Source organism: Octopus bimaculoides, chromosome 4 (assembly GCF_001194135.2).
Source record: "Octopus bimaculoides isolate UCB-OBI-ISO-001 chromosome 4, ASM119413v2, whole genome shotgun sequence".
Taxonomy (NCBI): Eukaryota; Metazoa; Mollusca; class Cephalopoda; order Octopoda; family Octopodidae; genus Octopus; species Octopus bimaculoides.
In genome coordinates this window covers 86,806,858-86,814,185 of record NC_068984.1, presented here as the reverse complement: position 1 = coordinate 86,814,185, position 7,328 = coordinate 86,806,858, and positions in this window count along the sequence as shown.

Below are 7,328 nucleotides of genomic sequence, written 5' to 3'. Positions count from 1 at the left end.
GAATTGTTGAGAATCTTTTTAACTTGGGTCTTATATGTATTGTTCGAATTTCTTTGAAATAGGAAATATATGTATGTTCACTGGGTTTGTAAAAGAGAGCAAAGCTACAAGAAACCAAAAGACGAATGATCACAATAAGCAGTCAGCTACCCTACCCTAGTCATTACTACTCCCCAATGTAGGATTCCTCACTATACAGGTGACAGGCACAGCCGTAAAATGCATTATGGATCTATAGCAACTGGAAGGGTGTGACCCAACTGAAACATTAGCAACTGTGTGATGTGAGGGCTAAGGGGAAATGAAAGTGTCACCTCTGGAGTTTGCAAATGACCACTATACCAATAGGTAACTGGACACTTTTAAAAGCACTTTGAGAAAAGCAAACAAGGAAGTCACAGACAATTTCACTCTGCAGCAATTCCTAAGGGTATACAGGGGATACCGAACCCCAACACCCACAGGAAGCTCACCAACAGAACTGATGTTCACAAGGAAGGCGAAATCAGTTTTTGATAAACTGTTACCTGGCAAGGAAAGGAAGAGTACCCCTAAAGGCAATCCAAAATTTTTCAAAATAGATGACAAGGTGTACATGAGGTTGAATTAAAACGGAAAACAATACTGGAAAAACGGCAAAATTACAAAGTGCATAGGGAAAATTATGTACAGAATTAAAAGCAGATAAGGTATTGAAAAAAGACACAGAAATCAATTGAAGAAGAGATTCAAAGAAAATGAACCAGATAGATTAGAAGAACCTATGGAATGGCTGTATGACACATTCCAGGTACCAACACTGTTACAAGTGGTTGAACCCATGCGTACAAGTGGAAGAAAAAGGAAGAAAACAGAGTTCCTACAAACAGATGCCAAAAAGAAAAAATATTAAGTTGAAAAAAAATGCTAAAAATAAAATTACTTACTTCCCAAAGAAAAAAACTAAAAAAATCTAAAAGGGGAGATTTTGTGGTGAAAATGATGTACTCCTTCCCATGTGACACTACACTATAAAGTATGACAGTCAGTCATTGTAAGAGGTCAGTAGTAGTAGAGTCGTTGTACGAGTTTTCAGTTGGCATCAGTGTCAGATATATGTTATATACGAGTTCAAGTTACCATCAAGGTAGACGTTTCAAAGTCATTGTCTTGCAGAGCTATCAGTAATAGTACAATAAATGAATCAAAGATAATAAGATGTGGAATACTGCCACAACATTATAGTGGCGACAAGAATATTACAGTGCTAACAATAACATACAAGTAGACAAGGATCCACATTATAACAGTTACCTAACTGATTAGAACCCCTTGATAATACTAAGGTGATTACATTTGACAATAAATGTACTTCCCTTCTGTTGCATCCAAGACATGAAAGCAAGAAACTGAAACCATCTGCTTTGATATGTACCTCAATATTTCTCAAGCAATAAAAGTTCACTGCTGCAAATTCTTATAAGTTATGACACCTTCAGAAAATCTTCCACGATCAGTAACACTTGCAATATAAGTATAATAAAAACCAATGATGCTGTCATGCACCGCATGGACTGAAAGATCTCTTGCTCTAAAATTGCATTCATATTTTCTGATCAAAAGAATCTTGACAAACTTTACTGAATCTCTAGTGTTCTACTCCTCAATCAAAATTGCTCATTAAGTTATACTTCTCCCAATGAATTCATCACATTTGCTGTTCATTTCCTGTCCAATTCCACATCAACAAAAAGAGACAATCACCCATACCCTGTTAGTAAACACTTAATCACTCTAATTTCCAATATCTCAAAGATGATAAGAACTGTCATCTCATTTATCATCTTGAATAACGTTCACTCCTTAGGGACTGCTACTACAATTTCTGAAGATCAAAATGATATCTGTTTTTCTATGTCAACACATGAGTCATCCCTCATTCCTGAATACTTCAGCAAGAGCAATGTCACTGCTCTTGATGTCAGCAAAGTGTTCAACCATGTCAGCTATAGAAAGCTCCTAAAAAGAACTAATTGCATATATGCTCTCCCTCTCTCTCTCCCTCTCCCTCTCTCTCTCTCTCTCTCTCTCTCTCTCTCTCTCTCTCTCTCTCTTTCCATTAACTTTTAGGCTGAAAATTTCCTGTCAGAGCATAAACTTACATCATGTAGAGATGTGACCTTCTCTATCATAATTCTGTTAACTCTGCTGTGCCCAGAACTGTTTTGTGCCTCTCCCAGTAGTTCTCAAACGGTACTCCACCAAGGCTTTCAGAGGGCACAGCAGATCTTTAAAAATTTAAGGTATTAGAAAATACCTACTAATGTTTGATCATCTTGAAAAATTCTGTTCATACACAGCTGCGATTAATGAAACAAGGCATGCAATTGTTTTCTGCACTTCCTCTAAATTTTAAATTTTAAAACATGTTTTTCTTTTAAATTTTCTATGCAAAGTACACCAATTGTTTTTATTATTTGATATAGTGTCTTCTATCATAGTCTTAGGTTTACTAGGACTTTCTGAGTAGAATTTGGTAGATGGAAACTGTATAGATTAATTACAATATAAGCACTGTAACACTGTGTTGACCAGACAGTTAAATGTTATTATACACCACTATTTACGATGCACTGTGAATTCTTTGTGCCCTTCTTTTCTCTCTTGGCCCTAATCATTTCACTAAATTGACCTCCCATTGTCATGGAGGCCTTCTTAGTGATCTTTTCTGATCTCTTGGGTACCACTCATCAACTGCATGGATCCACCAGTTGTCTATGAATTTTGTAACATATACATATAAAAAATATCATTTCCACTTTTAAAAAAAATACTGTTTTGTTATTGTCATTGTTGTCATTGTTGTAACAGTTAAAGCAGTAGCACCAGCTGCCCCTGGTGAGCCTTATCCAGCAAACTTATCATCAAAGTCTATCACCAATATAGCATTCTCTGTATTGAAACTATAGTGTCCAATGAGCTTTATCTTTTTATTTTTAATATTAGAGTTTTATGAATTAAGAGAGACTTGGCTGATAATTCTAGCTGGTTGAGTAACTATGAAGTTTTCTCATTCACTCATTTGTATTGTTGACAATGGTGTTGCAATAGTATGTCTCAAACCCCCCCCCCCCAGTTTAAAGGTCCTTTGTGAACTTAGACACTCCCAATGAATCAGCTGATGATGATTATAGAGCAGATCCTTCACTTATCCACTTGCACTATGCAATTTCTGTATCTTTTATTTTTCTATCCATTACTTGTTTCAATCATTGGACTTCTGCCATGCTGGGACACTGCCTTGATGGTTTAAGTTGAAAAGTTAACCCAGTACTTATTTTTTTCTACTCTAAGCACAAAGCCCGAAATTTTGGGGGAGGGGGACAGTCAATTAGTCGACCCCAGTATGCAACTGGTACTTAATTTATCAACCCCAAAAGGATGAAAGGCAAAGTTGACCTTGGCAGAATTTGAACTCAGAACGTAAAGACAGATGAAATACCGCTAAGCATATTGTCCAGTGTGCTAACACTTCTACCAACTCGCAGCCTTAACCCAGTACTTATTCTCCTGGTTTACTTTGCTAAACCACTAAGTTATGGGGATGTTAACAAATTGACAACAGTTGTCAAGCAGTGTTGGCAGACAAACACACACACACACACACACACACACACACACACACACACACACATCTTTTAATTTCTGACTACAAAAATTCACTCACAAGGCTTTGGGCTACCCGGGGCTAGAGTAAAAGACACTTGCTTAAGATGCTGGGCAGTAGTACTGAATCTAAGACCACATAGTTGGGAAGCAAACTTCTTAACTACATAACCATGCCTGCGCTATTAATGTCCTTGAATGAATTTATTAAACAATTTCTTAGAAGATACCAAATTTCTAGCATCAGAAAAATTATTTTCTTTATATAATTTTTCACAGCTATTCTGGTAATTAAACTAAATCCCATTCATCTTTTGTGTTTTTGAAAATATTGATTAAATATACTGCCTGAGAGCATATAAGTATCATAACTGTATTGAAAATGAATGAGTCTCACATAAGACCCCTATAAACTTAGAAATATATGCAGATATATAATTAATTAATTCTTATGCTCAATTGCGCACAACATCATTTCCTTCATAATTTGATATTCCCCAATTTCAATTCAAAATTTTAATTTGATTTCTTTTTTCTTAAGAGAAATGTCAAAGAACTGTCAAGGTTAAAAATGCAAACTTTTGACAAAAATTAAAAAACAACTTTGCAATTAGAATTGCAAAAATTGATTACAATTTTGTTGGTACAATTTATTCCATAATAAAGTGTGAAAAACTGAATGAAACATAAGATATCAGCATTTCTGATTTCTGTTTTCAGAATCAGAGAATACAGTAATGAGTGTTTAGCTCTTTGAATTCAGGTTAGGAAGAAGAATGGGTGCTGTGATATTGTGAATGGGTGTTGTGATATTTATGATGTTCTAAGAACATTAGTGATGTAAATGATTAGAAATGATTCCAGCTGGGATACAAAAGTATGTCGCTGACTTGGCTCACTCTTGACATGCTCTAAATATTTGCAATGTATAATAAAGGAAGATACAATAGCAAATTTCAGTAAAGTGATCTGTCAATTCAAGTTGAGAAGAAAAACAAATTACAAATTAAAATAATACAGAAACAATACAGGATGGTATCCAAACTAAGATATTCAAGGAATATTTTAGTACATGAACTGTCTAGTCCTTCAACGTAGGTAAACCTATTAAAATTTCCTGCCATTTTCAAAAATCCTTTTGATCTATATTTTTTGTATAATAAATGCCATACATCAAATTCTTTATCCTTGAATCACTTATGCAGTTAAAGAATAATCCTTTCTATAAGAGGCTTAAGGCCAGAAATTTTGGTGGCAGGGGTTAGTGGATTAGATCTAATTGACTAAGACCCCCTCCATCAAATCAAAAAAAAAAAAAAAATGAACCCCAAAAGGAAAAGTTAACCTTGATAGTATTTGCACTCAGAATGTAAAGCTAAATGGAATGCTGTTAAGCATTTTGTCCAGCATGCAAACAACTCTGCCACCTTGCTGTCATTACAGCTAACTAATTATGAAATATATTTATATAAAGGGCATTATTACAGAAAAATAACAACGCCACACAGTGGACTTCTCAAAATAACCACATTTAGTACCTAATGCGAGGAAAAACAACCAACAGAAGCCTAGCTACTTTCTTTTAAATAAACTTAACTGTGTATCGACCGATTTCGCGATTACTAGAATGAATCTAGATTTCGTTCATCAGCACAGTATTGTACCAAAAATATATATAAATAAACAGAATTCTCACCTCACCAAAAACGAACACCCTACGTATCCGACAGAGTAAAGGGAATGAAGTTTATCTGTATAATCCTATATTGAGTATATATTTGTTGTCTATTTAACTGTTCTCAAGTAACCTTTATATAGTTACTTGACTAATTTTCTCAATTTACTCAATTTCCAAAGCTTACAATTGCTAATTTAATCAAGAAACATGCCATACAATATCAACAACAGCACTTGGATGTGACATTACTTGGAAGCTTTTAGTTGTCACTTGACATGCTTGAAATAGCAGCCAAATATTCACCAAATTACACCCTACTGTCTTGTAAGTACAGGACATACATTAGCTAATGTAGTCCTTTATACCTCTAAAAAGACAGGATGGTCACTAATGGGATACCTTTAACCTTTTAGCATACAGATTATTCTGTCAAAAGTAATGCTTATATAGTCATATTATTTTGAATTAATCATACAATATCTTCTAAGTTTGAGGTTTTGATGATGGGATTGTTTATATTTAGAATGACATTGTAGGGTAGGTGTGAGAGGCTCGATCTGACCAATTTAGGCATAAAACAGGTAGAATATTTTGGCTGGATATGGCCAAGAGCTGACTGAGATTAGATAATATCTTTTCTACTATAGGCACAAGGCCTGAAATTTTGAGGGTTAGGGCTAGATGTGGAAGGTGGGGGGGGGGGCAATGTTCAACTGGTACTTATTCTATCAACCCCAAAAAGATAAAAAGCAAAATTGACCACATTGGAATCTGAGGCTAAATAATATCAACAACAACAGTGTTTATTGCAATCTTTGTTGAAAGTTTTTAAACTCCAGTGTGTCATAAAGCAGCCCAGAACACTGGGAAATATTATGAGAGAGAGAGAACACTGGAAAATATTATGAGAGAGAGAGAGAGAGTGAGAGAGAGACAGTGAAGAAGAAAAGCATAAAGTGAAAGGTGAGGAATCACCTCTAATAATTTCTGCTTGTTATTGACAGAAAAATGATACATAAACTTGCACGTGGTAATTATATGGTTTTAATTTAGATTTGAATTGATTTATCAGATCTTAATCTTGTAAACTTGACAAAGCCCATTTTTTCTTAATTTAGAAAATAGTTTTAGTACATTATTCAGAGACACTATCCATCTGAAACATAATAGGTTAGTATTAACATGCAGGTTTTTTTAACAGCATGTTGTTTATAGCTTTAAGTATGTGTACTTCAAGATATATTATCTCAAGATATATTATCTTCAAGATATATTATCTCAAAAAAGAACTATTTCATATTCCCTTGAATATTCTTATGATATCAACATCATATAATTCTTGCTGTTATGAATAAAGTCTCTAAAATGGATAGCAAAAATTGAAGGATTGCTTTGGTCCAATGGTAGAATGAATGTCATGACAACAATAAATGTGGGTTCAAGTCACATGAGCTGATTTCAATTTTTTCAACCCAATATTTACATGCTATTGTTTAGAATTTTATGTGTGCTTGAGGTATACTATTTCAAAAAAGAATTATTTCATGTCCTCTGAAAATTTTATTAAATTCTTATGGTGTCAAAATATATACATAATACAAACATGTATGTGTGTGTGTCTAGGCACAAGTGTGACTGGGTAGCAAGAAGCTTACTTCCTAACCACATGGTTCCAGGTTCAATCCCTCTGCATGGCACTTCAGGCAAGTACCTTCTAAGATAACCTCTACATGAGGTAGAGCATACTGGGGGGTGAACATCATATGTATATCTAGGAGTATGTCTATGTTTGTCACCCACCACTGCTTGACAACCAGCGTTAGAGTTTTTATGCCCCTTTAACTTAGTTGTTTGGCAAAAAAGACTGATAGAATAAGTACTAGGCTTGATTCATTTAACTAAAAATTCTTGAAGGCAGTGCCCCAACATGGCCACAGTCTAATGAACAAAACAAATAAAAGGTAAAAGATATACATATATATATATATATATATATATATATATA